Source organism: Mirounga angustirostris, unplaced genomic scaffold (assembly GCF_029215605.1).
Source record: "Mirounga angustirostris isolate CCGP_5_RB_7025 unplaced genomic scaffold, mMirAng1.0.hap1 SCAF_4, whole genome shotgun sequence".
Lineage (NCBI taxonomy): Eukaryota > Metazoa > Chordata > Mammalia > Carnivora > Phocidae > Mirounga > Mirounga angustirostris.
The window spans coordinates 85,219,482-85,236,724 of NW_026991712.1; the positions used below are offsets into that span (position 1 = coordinate 85,219,482).

General features: G+C 47.9%; 1 protein-coding gene across 1 annotated transcript in view; it reads right to left on the bottom strand.

Annotated features, from left to right (window-relative positions):
* The window catches only part of PDZK1 (PDZ domain containing 1), a 31,925-nt gene extending 24,931 nt beyond the window's left edge, over window positions 1–6,994 (bottom strand). Inside the window, exons 1-2 of the mRNA XM_064588384.1 lie at window positions 6,786–6,994; window positions 6,173–6,378 (exon numbers count right to left, since the gene is read on the bottom strand). The gene's annotated coding sequence lies outside the window, so the exon portion shown is untranslated. The remainder of the gene's footprint in view (window positions 1–6,172; window positions 6,379–6,785) is intronic.
* Window positions 6,995–17,243: the final 10,249 nt, after the last annotated feature.

Genomic DNA, 17,243 nt, shown 5'->3' on the forward strand with positions numbered 1-17,243 from the left:
TAATATGCCCATGGTCAAGAAGGATCGTTTGGCACACTTTAGAAGTTGGGGAGGTGAGGCAATGACAACAGAGGAGAGTGGGTAGGACTTCTGGATGTGGCCAGAGAAGAAAGAATTGAAGCCACTGGGCTATTTTCCACAGGATAGAAATAGCTGGGGGGACCCAGAGACTCTTTTGAGCCCAAGGCAGGTCAAGACTTCTCAGCTCCCAGGCAGCCATCAACATGGGCCCATCTCTGACCCCTAGTCAAACCCCTCACCAGCAGCCTGCACACAGAGCAGAAGTCTGAACCGGGAGCTATTCCAGAGAGGAGCATGACCTACATCAACAAGACCCAAAAAGCCAGGAAAGTTCAGCTGTTGGCTGAGGCTAAGAAGTCATCTCATTTTCCCCTCCATTTGTGCATTTGGGGCTGGAAGCTGCAGGACTTTCCTCAGCAGGGCTAGCCAAGGAAGCAGTGAGACTCCATTCAGTTGATCCCGGTGCCTGTGGGACTTATAGGGAAGTGTGCCTGCCCTGTCACCTTGCACATCAAAAAGTTCTCTGTTCTACAAAAAAAAACCAATCTGATTGTTAAAACTGGGCAGAGGACCTCAATAAACATTTCCCAAAGGGATACATGAAAAGCTGCTCAACATCACTAATCATCAGGGAAATGCAAATCAAAACCACAAGATGTATCATATTACACCTGTCAGAATGGCCAGTAACAAATATAAATATATATATATATGTATATATATATATATATATTACTCAGCCATAAAAAAGAATGAGATCTTGCCATTAGCAATAACATGAATGGACCCAGAGGGTATAATGCTAAGTGAAATAAATCAGAGAAAGACAAATACTGTATGATTTCAGTTATATGTGAACTCTAAAAAAGGAACAAATAAAGCAGACACAGACCCATAAATACAGAGAACAAACCGATAGTTGCCAGAATGAAGGGGGTGGGAGATGGGCAAAGGGGGTGAAAGAGAGTGGGAGGGACAGGCTTGCAGTCATGGGGATGAAAGGTACAGCGCAGAGAATACAGTCGATGGTACTGTACGGTGACAGACGGTGGCTACACTTGAGCATAGCACAACACAGTTGTCCACTCACTAAGTTGTACACCTGAACTAATGTAACACGTGTCAACAGGGGCGCCTGGGTGGCTCAGTCGTTAAGTGTCTGCCTTCGGCTCAGGTCATGATCCCAGGGTCCTGGGATCGAGTCCCGCATCGGACTCCCTGCTCGGCAGGAAGCCTGCTTCTCCCTCTCCCACTCCCCCTGCTTGTGTTCCCTCTCTCGCTGTGTCTCTCTCTGTCAAATAAATAAATAAAATCTTTAAAACAAAAAAACACTGCGTCAATAACTATACTTCAAGAAAAAATAAAAATAAAAAAATAGACCATTCTCTGTTCTAAGATAATGGTTATATGTGGAAATTTCTTTTTTAAAAAAAAGATTTTATTTATTTATTTGAGAGAGAGAGTGTGAGAGAGAGAGCATGAGTGGTATGAGGGGCAGAGGGAGAAGGAGACCTCCCGCTGAGCAGGGAGCCAGACGCGGGGCGGGTCTCGATCCCGCGATTGCAGGGCCCTGGAATCCTGTGACCTGAGCCGAAGTCAGATGCTCAACCGACTGAGCAACTCAGGCGCCCCGCATATGTGGAAATTTCTAATTAAAAACTATCATAAAGGGGTGCCGGGGTGGCTCAGTCGGTTGAGCATCTGATTCTTGATCCCAGCTCAGGTCTTGATCTCAGGGTCATGAGTTCAAGCCCTGTGCTGGGCTCCACACTGGGCATGGAGCCTACTTAAAAAAACAAAACAAAACAAAAAAACTATCATAGGCACGAATGCTCATAAGCCTACCCAGTACAGGAAACAGGGGTGGGAGTGAAGGGATCTTAAAGCCATTCAGCTCATCAAAAATCCATGATCTAAAAATATTTGAAAGTCTGAAGGTCAGTGGGAGCCCAATAAAAACACAAAGCATTTCTCAATACAAAAGTCACTGAAACATCCCCTATTCCAAAACAGAGTTTGTCTAACACCTGTGAGCTTCCAGGTATTATTTGGTAAAAGAATCCTGAAGTTACTAAAGATCAGATAAAACACAGTCAGGAGAGATCAAATTCTGAGGGAAAAGAAAGGACAGCTCCTAGAAAAGTAAATAAAGCAAGAATTGTAGGATTTTCATTCATCTCCTCAATCCTGGGAGTTGCCCACTTATGCCCAAAGGCGCCATCTGGTTTCATCTGAGTGAACAGATATACTTAACTGAAACAGCAGAAATCGAGACCTTCAGGTGACGCCAGCAATAATAAATCACGCTGCCATTTGAAAACTCACTACGTGTCAGGCCTGATACAGAACCTCACTGAACCCTCACCATCACCTTACAGATTTGATTTTTCGGCCCCCACCGGCCCCCAGAATTACCTATAGAGATTTGTAAAAATCGGGGCGCCTGGGTGGCTCAGTCATTAGGCGTCTGCCTTTGGCTCAGGTCATGATCCCCCGGGGTCCTGGGATCAAACCCCGCATCAGGCTCCCTGCTCAGCGGGAAGCCTGCTTCTCCCTCTCTCACTCCCCGTTTGTGTTCCCTCTCTCGCTGCGTCTCTCTCTAATAAAAAATAAAAATAGATGCTTACGCCTCACCTCAGATCTACTGACTCAATCTCCCAGCTTGAAACCTGAACATGCACATTTTGAAAACCATCCCCACTAGCTTAAGAAACTAGTGCTTAAAACCACTTGCTGCTTCTAACTCCTGTTTCCTCTCCTCAGTCTTGGGATAACACCTTCATGGGTCAGAGAGAATGTCAAGGTTGGGTGAACTATTAACAGCCCCCTTAAGCTCACCTTTACTCAACATGAGAAACCAAGGGGGCAGCTAGGTTAGGGGAGGCCCTTGCCACACTCTGCGGCCTTTGGGATCCAGCTCTGACTATAGCCAATGCCCTGGCCAACAGTATAGGAATGTGGGGCCACCTTTAGTCTGGGCCTTGTGCCTCCCTCTGCAAGTCCCAGGTCCGAGCCAGACAAACAGAATCAAGCAGATGAAAACAACCTTGAACAGTTCCCATGTGTTCTTTGTTCTATGAATTAAGCGTGTGGGGCCACTCCCCGGCCCCTAAATCTAACCATCTTAAAAGCAGAGGCCACGCCTCCTCCCCCATCACCCTGTAGGTGGAGTCTCAAGTTCCATTCTTGTCTGAGGCCCTACCAGTCATCTTGTGATGCTACCAGTCATCCCGTGAGCCCCTGAGGAAGAGTGGTGCTTGCCCACTCTACCTCACAGTTTCTTGCTCCCTACCAACCTCTTCCCCTCCTTAGTTTCTTCAGTTAGCATATTGGAGTGGGTGAAGTCTATTTAGGATCATGAACAAAGGTCCTTCAACTTTCTCCTGAACATCAAAAAGACCTAGGACCCCAAACCTGATTTCATTAGTCCATGCCACCAATGTTTGCCTCACACTTAAATGCAAAACACTCTTAAGTGGTCGATGGGATAAAGTTAAAAACCAGCTCTATTCTCAAAGGCCTAGTTGAATAGGGGTGAAGGAAAAGTTTTAATACAAAAATAGCTCCCACTATGAACAGAGTATAAATGCCATAAGACCTACAACAGGGGACAGGCTCAGGAAAGCTCCATGGATTAGGTAGCACTTGATGTAGACCTTGACAACAGATAGGTAGGATTTCAGCAGGTATGGAAGTAGGAAGAGAACATTCTAAACAGAGAATAATGTAAACATCAGGCGTGGAAGTGGGAATGTTCTGGGGTATGGTCAAAGAAGAGTTAAGAACTCAGCGTGACTGAGGGACAGCCAACATGTCCTTCTGTCATGGTGACACATCAGGCTGCAAAGGCCAGCCCAAGGAGCTCGACGCTTACAAGCAGAGGGATGACAGGATCGGAGCTGGGCTCCAAGGATCGCAGGTGGGATGAACCGGAGCAAAGATGCCCCGTGGGAAGGCCAGGTGAGAGGCTGCCGTCATAACCCTCCTCACAAGCCGTAAGGCCCTGCCCTAGGACGGTGGCTGTGAGAACAGGGGCGAGGGGCCAGTGGCGAGCAACTACCGCGAGGACAGATGCTATCGACTCTTCGATCCCGTTCCCTCCGATTTCTCCATGCGGAGGTGGCCACAGACGGGGCAGTTTCCATAACACAGATGTCCAAAACACTTACTTACACTCACTGTGACCACTGAGCAGGAGGTACGGCCGCTGTCAGGGGCCCCTGTCCCCCTCCCAGCCTCTGCTGGCCTCGCCCCCAGGCAGCTTGCCGCGGGGAGGGGCCTGCGCCGCGGGGAGGGGCCTGCGCCGGGGGGAGGGGCCTGCGCCGCGGGGAGGGGCCTGCGCCGCACTGAGCGGCCCATGCGCAGTACGGTCACCTGAAGCCAGCGCTCAGTCTGAACTCGGCTGTGCTTTAGGCTCCCCTCCGTTCTGAGCTACGAGGATACTCTCCTTCTGCGGTCATCTTCCCATTCTCTCTGCTGCTCCATAAAGGCCATGGTTACTTGGATTTATGACCTTAGCTCAGTTTTTCCTGCCGCCCAGCTCTGATAGCTCTCCTCCTTTAAGCCCTAGACTCCCCTTCTGTGTGGACTGAAGGGTCCCTCCCAAAATTCCTATGTTGAAGTCTTAACCCTCAAGGTGACTCTATTTGGAAATTGGGCTTTACAAAGAGATAATGAAGGTTAAATAAGGTCACAGGGAGGGGAAGTAATCCAGGAATCCTTGTAAGATGATGACGAGACACCAGGAGTGCGTGCACCCAGAGAAAGGCCATGTGAGCACACAGCAAGAAGGTGGCCATCCGCAAGCCAAGGAGAGAAGCCTCAGAAGAAACCAACCCTGCCGGCATCTTAATCTTGGACTTCCAGCCTCTAGAACTGGGAAGAAATAAATTGCTGCTGCTTAGTCCCACACACATTCCACCGCCCAGTCTGTGGTATTCTGATTATAGCAGCGGGGAGACGAATGCACCTTCCACTCAGACTGGCTGTTGCCAAGGGAAGGCGTCAGACAAAACCAAGCTCATGCCTTGGTGACTAACAGAAAAGTGATACCATTAAAAGATGATGTCATCGTGACAAACGTGACGGCAAAGTTTGAGATGGGCTTAAATCAGAGGACTTGCAGAACATCCTGCAGGTAGATGGGAGTGTGGGCCTGGAGCTCAGGGACAAGGGACTGGGGGAGGCACCCGAGTAGGAACGGGGAGGGACGAGGGCCCAGGATAAGGCCTGGGGTAATCCTATATCCAGGCAACCAGAAGAGGAGGCAGAGAAGGAATAATCAGAAGGCCAAGATTTTACAGCGTAGTCAAAACTAAAAGAAGAGGGGCGCCTCGGTGGCTCAGTCGTTAAGCGTCTGCCTCCAGCTCAGGTCATGATCCCAGGTCCTGGGATCAAGCCCCGCATCGGGCTCCCTGCTCGGCCAGGAGCCTGCTTCTCCGTCTCCCACTCCCCCTGCTTGTGTTCCCTCTCTAGCTGTCTCTCTCTCTCTCTGTCAAATAAATAAAAATAAAATCTTTAATAAATAAATAAATAAATAAATAAATAAATAAATAAATAAATAAATAAAATTCTGGGGCGCCTGGGTGGCTCAGTCGTTAAGTATCTGCCTTCGGCTCAGGTCGTGATCCCAGGGTCCTGGGATCGAGCCCCACATCGGGCTTCCCGCTCTGTGGAGAGCCTGCTTCTCCCTCTCCCACTCCCCCTGCTTGTGTTCCCTCTCTCGCTGTGTCTCTGTCAAATAAATAAAATCTTTTAAAAAAAAAAAAAAACTAAAGGAAGCATTTCAAGATTGTAATTAACAATGCAAAATGACGTTAAGAGGTAAAGCGAATGAAAACCGAACATGTCACTAAGCTTAGAACATGGGAGTCGAGGACGGAGAAGGGCCTGAGAAGATAATGAACGGGAACAGAGGCAATGAATATAGACACATCTCGAAACAGATGACGGAGAGAACTGGGATAGCAGCTTGAGGGGAAAGCAGGGCTGATGGTTTTATTCTGACTGAAGAAAATGAGCAGCATGTTGGCGTATCAAGGGAGGATAGGGGGAGCACAGGAAATGGATTTCACCTCGATGGGATGGAATATTTCCACTAGGGCAGAAGTTACATAAAAAATGAGAAAAAGAGGAAAAGGAGGTCACTTACCTCAGCTCCAATCTCTCCTGCAGAGTAAGACAAATCGGGAACTCTGAGGCTATGCACCAAAATGTCAGTTTGAGGTGGGCTCAAACTGACAAATCGCTGGGGCTGGTCAGGAGAGGCCTGTGGAGTTTCTGCTGTATGGCACCAAGACAGCTGCTGGGAGGGGACAGGAACCCAGAACGCCGGATCTGCCGATTTCTCAAGAGACTCTGGAAACCCAGATTTATGCAAGATGTCCCCACTGTAAAAAGCTGACAGCTATTTCAAGTATTTAAGAAACTCTGTGTAAACTCAACAGAATTGAGCCCCGGGGCTGGCAGTTCATAACCACTGGCCAAAAAGGACTTCCAATAGCCACGGCATTGTTTCACTACAGTGAGTCAACAAATTGAATACAATTTTCTAAGAAAGAACTTAGGTTAATTTTTCTTTTCCCATTAGATAGATAGGCCGATCTCATTAACTGATAGCAGACCAGTCAGGATGGCTTCTTGTGGCTTTTTCTCACCACAGTGTCCATCAAGATTAGAAGGAGAAAGTGGTAACTTTTATCCTAAGTCGAGGTTTGACATGTTTAAAAAACAGAAGGCTCGGAGATGAGGATTGCTATACTTACAATGAGCGCAGAGCTGGAATGTTAGACCAACGTGAGTTGGTGGGTAAGAGGAGCTCGAGGGTAGGGCTGGAGACATGAAGAGTGTCAGGCACTGGCTGAGCAGGATGAATGGGGAGAAGGAGGAAGGGGCGGAAGGAGTTGTTTCAAAAATTAAGGGGTCGACACAGGAAAAGTCATCTTAAAAGATCTGTAGAACAGAGTAATTTCTAGTCAAAAAAAGTCTGAAAGAAATGTCTACGTATGTAGCTAATGTGAAGTGGAATTGGTATCTTTATTTCCTTCTTCCCACATCATTCAAGTCTGGGTAAAGGACATCAGTAAGAACAAGAGTTTTAGGGATAACCCAGGTTTTTTTTTTTTTTTTTTTTTTTAAAGATTTTATTTATTTATTTGAGAGAGAGAATGAGCTAGAGAAAGCATGAGAGGGGGGAGGGTCAGAGGGAGAAGCAGGCTCCCCGCCGAGCAGGGAGCCCGATGCGGGACTCGATCCAGGGACTCCAGGATCATGACCTGAGCCGAAGGCAGTCGCTTAACCAACTGAGCCACCCAGGTGCCCGATAACCCAGTTTTTAACCCCAGCGTCACCACTTTCTAGCTGTGAGAACATGGGTGACATCGTTAATTTTGAGCTGAAGACAGAGATACCTCTGGAATAGGAAATGCATATGGACACAGTGAAGGGGACCTAAGTTAGACCATGTAAAGCATCTAAGCACAGTATCTGGGGCACAGAAGGCGAGCCACGCACATCGTCCTCCCTGTCCGGTGGGAGCCCCGATGCCACGCGAACCCCTTTTCTGTGAGAACACTCCGGCAGCGTTCCGGGCTTTCTCTCTGAAGCAGACAAGAAGGGATGGGCTGAGGATAAGCGGCACCTTGATCATCAGGCCCGTGATTCTGCATCTACTGCTGCAGGGCAGCCCAAAGCTGAGGGTTCGTCCTCAGAAAGACAGTCCTGAAGATTTTGTTCCTCATGAAATAAAACTCACGTAACGAACTCCGATTTCTCGGACCCCAGAAGTAGCATGTAAGTCTGAAATCCAGGGAATTACAAAAATAGAACCAAATACCATATATCAAGGAAGTGTAAGTTTCCAGGGAGCTTTTACAAAACGTACAGACTAAGTGGGCCAGGGGCTGCCACCGCCGGAAGCAGACAAGCTCTAACAGGTGTGCGCACAAGGTAAGCAGGGCCGGCACCAAGGAACAGACAAGGGTGGAGATGAATGAGGGAAGCATGACCTTCTATACGGAAAGCTGCTCCAGGTACGGACCATGGTAGCCAGGGAGGAACAAGTGAACAGGCTCACCTACCAGGCAGCATCCATCACTGAATTTCCAAAAGATTAAAGAAAGGGTATAGGAGAAACTGCGTTCTGTTTGGAGGCAGAGAAACAGAAGGGTGCTATCATCCGCGACAGATAGCCAGGTGCAATGACTTCATCAGGAAAGAAGGGGCCCCGGAGACTGTCTTCTGTCTAGGATGCAGCAGGATTATTCTTCAAACACGGTCCCCTACAAGCGCTAGTCACGATGGACCCGGCACTATCTTACCTAATACTCGGGAACCAAAGGTGCAGTAAGTACCAGACCACAAAGAAGACATTTAGTCGCTCTTCAAAAGGCACTTATGTAACCAACACCTGAGCCGTGAAAAACTACACAGCAATAACTTAGCAAGACAGCAGGTGAATAATGTTTAACCCTGGTAATTGTGACTGTGGACGGCTATTTGTGTAACTAGGAGGTACCATAAAGAAATTATTTCTGTTTCATCAAGGCTTGAGGGGAAGAGAAGGTGGGAGCCCAGGGTAACATTCAACCTGAATGGCATTCACTTTGCACCGAACTCCTTGCTGGTCTATAAAACCTCTGGAACTTCAGCAAGGAGAAGGAAACATTCCCAGGAAGCCTGGCCAGGCGTATCGGCAAGTCGCGCCCTCACGGAGAATGTTCCTTCACCACTGGTGTGCATCTGTGTAATGAGTGAGACAGACAGAACACCAGACTTCTGTCAGAAAAACACCATTGGTGGAGACCATGCGATATTAAGTCAGCACGTGGACAGGCCAAGCATCGCCGACAGCCATCGGCCCTGACCAGGCCTCCGCCTTCCTTCAAGGCCAGCCTCAGAGCCTCAGACACGCAATTTCTTCCAACAGCATCAGAGGAACTCTATCATGTCCCAGCTGGTATTGCCAGATGTCTCCAGCAAGGAGGAGGTAAAAGCAATTCAATTTCATCTTTCTTCAGAAACGTTTCACCTAGAGCAGATCCTATGTCTTTGCTACAGATAATACACTTAAGGCCACCTGGATTCCTCACTGGAAAAGCAAGACCTGTGGAAATTCAAACACTCAAGTGTATTCATTTTAAAGAATTAGTGTCAAAAACAGAAGGATAAGCGGGACCCTAAGATATGTATTTGCTAACTTTACTTTCCCATTGTCACAGTTACCATTTGGTCTTAACCAGCAAGGGATTTCACATGTGGGAAATTAATGAAGTGCATTCCACCGAGCATTATGTGGAAAAGAGTGACCCCAGGCCCAGTGAGTAATTCTTATTTCTCATTTATGATAATAAGGAATGAATCTGCTTATCTCAAAGTTCATTTGGCCCACTGGTGCTCAATACTACCCCCAGCCCCCAGGCACCATGAATGATACTTTGTCCTATAGGGCAGGACTCTGAGCTGGAGGTCAAGGTCTTTCACACTTGACTTGCTTACCTGAGAGTTCTACAAGCTGGGAGAAGGATGGAGTCAATATTGTGTGGGAACAAAGACGCCCTCCGAGAGGATACCTTTGCTGCTGGTAAAGCTGATAAAACCTGAATATAGCCAAACCATTCTGAGGGTTGGCTGGAACAGGGGCTATCCCTTCAAACTGGCATCTTGTTCTACAAGATCTTTTGACCTTGCATTTCTATCCCCTCATTGTTTTTGTGTGTTCCAGAGTCCTCCTGCCCCCAGGCTCTCCCACTCACTGCCTTAGATCTTGCCGTCATCATGTCAGGTTCTAAAAGAATCACTCAAGGGGCACTTGGGTAGCTCAGTCAGTTAAGCATGTGATTCTTGATTTCGGCTCAAGTCATGATCTCAGGGTTGTGGGACTGAACCCCGTGTCAGGCTCCACGCTGAGCATGGAGCCTGCTTAAGATTCTCTCTCTCCTTCTGCCCCTCCCCTGCTTGCTTGCTCTCTCTCTAAAAAAAATAATAATAAAAATAAATAAAAACAAAAGAATCATTCAAGAAGCAGAATCCAGACTCCTTGCTCAGGCTGTGAGGCTCAGCATAATCCAGCCCTACCTCATTCCTCTAGGCTCCTCAGCAGATACCCAACTGGCCTACGCGTGGTCACCCACACCCAGCCTGCCCTTTGCCCATGCCACCTTCTCTGCCTGGAGTACTTTCCCCTCTCTGATTACTTATTCATAGTAGCTCCTAAATAAACATTCTTCCAAGTGAATGAATTTAAAACCTACCCATTTTCAAGGCTCAGTTCAAATTTTAAGGTAAACACAAATCCTTTCCTGACCACCACAGTTTGAAGGCATCACTCCATTGTCTGAATTTCAAGTGTCATTTATATAATCTACAAGTTATATTTAGTTCCTACATGGGGCAGACAGATCCCAAGGCCCTAACTGGATTAGACATTGCCCTGCCCTCGCAGAGCACAGTAGAGCATCGGGGAAAGTTATAAACATAATTACCCAACAATGGCATACGTGTTGGAATATTTATTTTTTTATTTTTATTTTTTTAAAAGATTTTATTTATTTATTCATGAGAGACAGAGAGAGAGAGAGAGAGAGGCAGAGGAAGAAGCAGGCTCCAAGGAGCAGGGAGCCCGATGCGGGACTCGATCCCAGGACCCTGAGATCATGACCTGAGCCGAAGGCAGACGCTTAACCATCTGAGCCACCCAGGCGCCCAGGTGTTGGAATATTTAAAAGAAAATGTCTTGCTATTGTTAAACATATTTATTGAGCTTCTACTAAGCGCCAAGCACCAGCCTAGGTACCTTTCAGGAGTTCACATTTAATCTTAATGGTCCATTCCACAAGTGGAAAAAAAAAAAAAAAAAAGATTCTGAAAGGTTAAGTTGGTTTCCCATGGCTATTTGGATAAGCCACAGAGCCTGGATTCAAACCCACTTGAGTCTAGGCTCTTTTCACCATCTCCCCAGCCTCCCAACCGTGAGGTGTATGCTGTGTGAGGGGCACAAGTAGTTAGACTGGAAGGAGGAAGGCAGCCCAGGAAAAAGGAAGAGCACAGGTGTGTTCAGGAATGGTGAATGGTTCTGAAAGCCCGGAGAAGAGGTATATGTGGAAAGGGAGAAGCCGTTCAGGTGAGACTGGCAAGTACCTTAGGCTCAGTCCTACAGATCACAGGAGAGCTCCAGTGTTTATGTCACATGAGGCTTAGAGCCTCAGAAGCTGGAGGCCACCTCAGACCAAGAGCAAACCCTGCAGAGCTGCCATCAAGTTGCCTCGCGGCTATCCTTCCTATTTATCAAAACTCCTTGCCACTGCCTGGGCCCCTTCCTTCCCTGGGGTCATGCCCATTGCAAAGCTGTCTGAAGATCATCAAACAAGGACGCCTGGGTGGCTCAGGTGGTTGAGTGTCTGCCTTCGGTTCACGTCATGAACTCCAGGTCCTGGGATGAGTCCCAGGTCAGGCTCCCTGCTCAGGGGGTGTCTGCTTCTCCCTCCCTCTCCCTCTCCCCTTGCCCCTGCCTCTCCCTCTGCCCCTGCCCCTGCCTCTGCCCCTGCTTGTGCTCTCTCTGTCTCTCTCAAATGAATAAAATCTTAAAAAAAAAAAAAAAAGATCATCATAACAGTAGCACCGACAGTGTGCGAGGCCCTCCGTGCCTTCTCCCACCTAGTCCTCCGGACACTACAATGAGGAGCTATTGTGCTCGTCTGATGGACGAGGACACAGAGTCTCAGAGAAGAAGAATGTGTCTGCTTGCAGTGCAGCTTCCCAGTGTCAATGTCCATGCTCTTCATCACTTAACAACGAGATTAAGAAATCATGAAGCAGGGTGCCTGGGTGGCTCAGTTGGTTAAGCGACTGCCTTCGGCTCAGGTCATGATCCTGGAGTCCCGGGATCGAGTCCCACATCGGGCTCCCTGCTCGGCAGGGAGTCTGCTTCTCCCTCTGACCCTCCTCCCTCTCATGCTCTCTGTCTCTCATTCTCTCTGTCTCAAATAAATAAAAATTAAAAAAAAAAAAAAATCTTTAAAAAAAAAGAAAAAAAAAAAAAAAGAAATCGTGAAGCAGTCCCTCACAAAATGCCAAGGACAGGAGTTGCCGAGATCCTGAAGAAACACGTCTAGTTGAACTTGCTACTCTCATCAAACGCCTATGCAACGAATATGAAAATCATTTAACCAAGATGTGACCAGAGATGTGCATCCCTACATGATCCAACCCAGGACCTCAGATGATCTGAGAATATGAGTTCTTAAGCACCTGCTCCTTAAGAATAGTTTATCAAAACACCCTGATTCTATTCTTGCAGCTCACTCCCTGCCACACTAACTTCCACTTAGCTAAATATCTAAGCGTCTACTCTATGCCAGGTGCCGTCCTAAGAGGTGGGATTATAGCAGGTAACACGAAAGACGTGATCCCTGCTCTCCTGAAGCCTGACGTCTGGCAAGGATGACAAGTAAAAAGTACACGAGAGGACTTCTGGTGACAAAGGCTATGAACAAGGAGACACGGTGGTGGGATGGGGGGGGGAGGCTGGCTTGGAAAGCCCTTCCTGGGAAGGTAACATTTGGATTCATACCCAAATGATGAGAAGGAGCCAGCCTTCCAAGCTGCAGGATAGTAAGTTCCTCATACTTAGAGCTCCACCTTAGACTTGGTGGGCTGAAGAGGACGTTAGCCGTGATCTAGTCCCAACTCCTGATTTATAGGTGAGTCTAGAGAGGCTCATTGAGATGAAAACACCAGGACAAGGTGCCCCAACTGACTGCAAGCCTGTTTCTTCCCACAGAGCCTTTGGACACACACACTGGAAATGTACGTACCTTACATTTGTGCTTTTAATCCCCTCAAACACATCCTATTTATAATTTTATTTTCAGTACAGCCCCGGGGAAAGAGAGGCCCTCGCTGATAGATGGTGAAATTGGAGCTCCAGTTGGCTGACTTGTCTAATGGTGGGTCATTAACAACCAAACCACAGCGTGCCGCGGGCCCTGTGCACCCGTCCCGTGTCCTTTCCCCTGGAGGAGCAGATGTCTAGCTAGCGGTTTATGAACACAAGACATCATTACCAGCAACTTCATAGTTTATGGTGCAGAGAACATACAAAAGAGTCCAAGATAAGAACAAATTACTTAGTCATAACACACAAACTCAAAGTCCCTGAGTTATTTGCTGCAGGAAAAACATGTGACTACAGGTGACTAGACACCCAGCTCCCGTGACTTCTGCCTACAGGACTGAGAGCAAGCCCCTCGGTGCAACACTGCAGGGACAGCTGAGGAGGAAGGAGGCAGCCCAGCCCAGAGGTCTCCTTGGCTGGAGAGCCCATATATGAAGTCACATTTAAGTCCCTTAGACTCTTCTGCTTAGGAAGTGGCCAGTGGTTCCCAAACCTGGCTGCACACCAGAATCCTCTGGAATGTTAAAGAAACAAAGTTTTTCAGACCCACACAAGACCCAAAGAATTATACACTCCAAAGGGTAGAGCCTGGGGCAGTTGCTTTAAAACTCAGCCAGCCTAGAAACTCACTGGTTTTTCCTCATTTCTTAGTGCTATGACGTGATGAAAAGAGGAGATGCCTGTTTTTATTATCCAGTGGGAACGTTAAGTTAGGTTTTATCTTTGAAGGGCTGCTTCCAGAAGAAAATCTCTAATACACAAAGCCCTTGCCTAGTAGGGAGCTCCGAGGAGTATCCCCCTGGTGACCTGTGAGGTCTGTTGTCACGCCCCCTTTTGGCTGCACACCAAACCCCCAGGCAAACCTGGGAAAGTTTTTTCTGAGGTTTACCAATTCCTTTGTGAAGCAGACCCTAAGCTGCAAGGGTCAGGCATCCCAAGCAGAGAGAACCTCAGAGTATGGACAATACACCCCCACCACCACCCCAAAAGGGCCCTGGCTCCTTCCCCATAAGCCTCCCTTCTGCCCTGGACAGGCAGCCACTGCTTGGAAAAGGAGAAGGGAAAAGAAAGAAGGTGTTTCAGGCCGGGGTGGCTGGTGCCCTCAGTCAGGGGGACCGAGTGAGCTCTTACCTGGATCTGGGAAGAAGAAAAGCTGGTCCGTTCACCAGGGAATTCTCTCTCTGTTGGTGAGCTCTAGTCTTGGAACTCACTGGACTTTGAACAAAGATTGATTTAAAAGCTGATGTATTTAACAGGGACCTGTGGTCTGAGTTCAAGTGACCTCTGCCCTGCTTCCTGCCGGCTGGTGGGCCCTGAGCAGCCCAGTGCTGGCGCCTGCCTAACCCCCACGCAGCGACGCTGCCGCTGGCCCGCACCTCCCAGAGAAGAGGGGGGAGAGAAGGGAAGGGGCAGTGGGGGGAGGGGACGGGAGGGAAAGGGGAGGAGGCACCTCTGCCTTCCTCACTTCTCTCCCTTGGCAAATGCCTTGGTCACACCAACCAACAATCCATGCTTGAGGAGCCTCCACCGTGCCCCATCCCAGGGTCGGGGCTGCGGGTCACCACCTGAGCATCCTCCTGCACTGAGGCCTCCCTGGGGAGCAGGAATGTCCGCGACCCCCTACCTAGTAGAAGGCCTGCGGGCCAACAAGCCACAGCAGAATGGAGCAGAGCCCCTCAGGCACCCTCCTTCCTCCCCTGGGAGTTTTTACCCACCTGCAAAACCCCTGCTCTTATTTCCCAGACTCCCCTCCTCTTCTTACGTGCTCTCTCCTCGCCCCCTTTTCTCACCTGAGGGTGCTCTGTCTCTATTCTCCAACTTATCGACACTTGTTTTCCCCTTCCAGCCACTCAGAACCTCTCAGGCAAGCCCAGCAGGGGAAGGTGGCAGGCATTTCCACAAGCTCCCCAGCATGGCTGCCTGGGCAGTGGGGAGGGGCCCCAGCCGCCCCAGAGCACTAGCTCATCCCTATCAGCAGCACCCACACAGGTAGACCCAGAGCTAGGCTTCTGACTGACTGGATCCTCAGCCCACACTGGAAATCAAGAATTGGCTCTAGGCAGTAAGGCAAAGCAAACCCCAAGCTGAGGACGGGTGACCTCACTCTCCTCCACCCATGCTGGAATGGCTACTGATCTTGGCTGGGCTTTGGCTTTTCCCAAGAAAGGCATGGCCCAAGCCAGAGGGGAAGTGGTCAGAAATGACAAACATCTGAGCAGCTAACTCAAATCAGGTCATGTCCACCTGGATTGCCATGCCCCCTGGGCCTGCTGTGTATCTTCCTAAATGGCCGGGGAGAATGGAAAAATCTTGATTCAAGATTAGAATACCTGTGTTCAGATGCTGACTCCGCCAATTCCTGGGTGTTTGATCTAGAGTAATTCATTTCTAACTCTGAGTCTCACTTACCTTCATCATCTGCAAATAGTTGTTATTATATTGTTTTTAGAGGGTTGTTGTTTGTTTGTTTTTTTTATATTGAGTCAAAAGGTCTCTCACTTCTGCCCATAAATCCTCATAGTTCCCTCTGGAGCTACTCTAAGTCTACTCTAGTCTACATAGTAGCCCTTCAGGTATATGAAGGCTGTTATAGCCTCCATAAGCCTTCTTTTCTCTGGGATTCAATGAACGCCCCTTTATTCCCCAAGGTGATCTGCCTAGGCCATGACTTACTGGCTTCTCCCCCAGGGCCCCAATTTGTCAATGTCTCTTAAAATCAAGGGTCTAAAGGGGAAACATTAAGGTGAGGGAATTGTTCTGTATCTTGTTCTATATCTTGAATGTGGGGGTGGCTATGCAATTGTCTAAAATTACCAAATTTCATTAATCTATACACGTAAACAGGTGAATCACACTGTATATAAAAGATACCTTAATTGCTAAGAAGCCTAAGTCAGTAATATTTATTCTTGACACTTCTAAAATTTAAAAAGTTGGGTGACAAAAATAAAATAAAATAAAGCCAGCCCTCACAGTGGAGCATATACTTATCAGGAGACTTCTCAGACTTGCCCTTCATCCCAGCACAGATGGACAAATAGCCATAAGCCTTGAGACTGGAAACAGAGAAGACCTCGAAATGCAGAGAAAGTGGGGCACTTTCGGTTGAGCATCGGACTCTTGATTTCAGCTCAGGTCCTGATCTCAGAGTCTTGGGATCAAGCCCCATGTTGGGCTCCATGCTCAGCGCAGAGTCTTCTTGAATTCTCTGTCTCTCCTTCTCCCTCTGACCCTCCCCGCTGCTCACACACACTCTCTCTCTACATAAATAAATAAAATCTTAAAAAAAAAAAAAAAAAGAAATGCAGAGAGAAAGTGTTGGTTCAAAATCAAATAGAAACAAGCATTTTTTTAAGTGACTAAACCCTTTTCCAATGGAATGAACGGAATGAGGTTTGCCCTCACTAAGCTCTCATGCCTATGAATGGATCTGATCTGATTAATGCAAAGCAGAGTCAGTCTTTTTATTGATTGCTTAGATCTAGAAAATTAATGAGAAGAGCAAATAACATTATCTATTATGTGCCTAGTAAGCATTTATATCCCTTATTCTGTTTAACCCTCAGCACAACCCTTTAGGCCAATATCTCCATTTAACAGATAAGAAAAGCCTAGACTCACCCGGTCGGTTATCCTGCCTAAGATCACTTGGTGCAGAGGAACTAAGGAGCCTGTCTGTGGGTGTTGTTGTACCTCTGTGATAAGGCCCCCAGCCATCCAGGGAAGGAATGTGCTCTCCTTCTCTAGGGGTATTCAAGCAGAGGCTGATGGCTCTGTATCTGGTAGATCCTAAATACCATGGATCTAGACAACTCTGCCATGAGGGTGTGTGCTATAAGCCGTGTGTGTGTGTGTGTGTGTGTGTGTAGAAGGCCATGTAGGTAAGAGTTATGAGCACGGGCTTCGGCATCAAACAGATGCTGTATTGAATCCTAACTCTGCCATTAATAGTTTGGATAGTTTTGTATTTTTTTACTGTGAGCTCAAGTTTGGGCTTTATCTACGGGAGCCCTTGGCAGCCTGGGTGGAGGGTTTGCTTTTGTTTTTGTGAGGCAGAACCTCTCCATACCCCTAGAATGATGAAGAAAGGCGCTAACAACAGGGCCCATTTATGTTTGTTACTTGCCTTCGTGTTTCTAGATCATGCAAATAATTCACATCAGATACAACCCCAGCCCCTTCTTAGAACTCTTTTTTTGAGGGGGGGAGGGGCAGAGGGAGAGGAAGAGAGAGAGAATCTTAAGCAGGCTCCATGCCCAGCACAGAGCCCAAAGCGGGGCTCGATCTCATGACCCTAAGATCATGACCCTGAGACAATGACCTGAGCCAA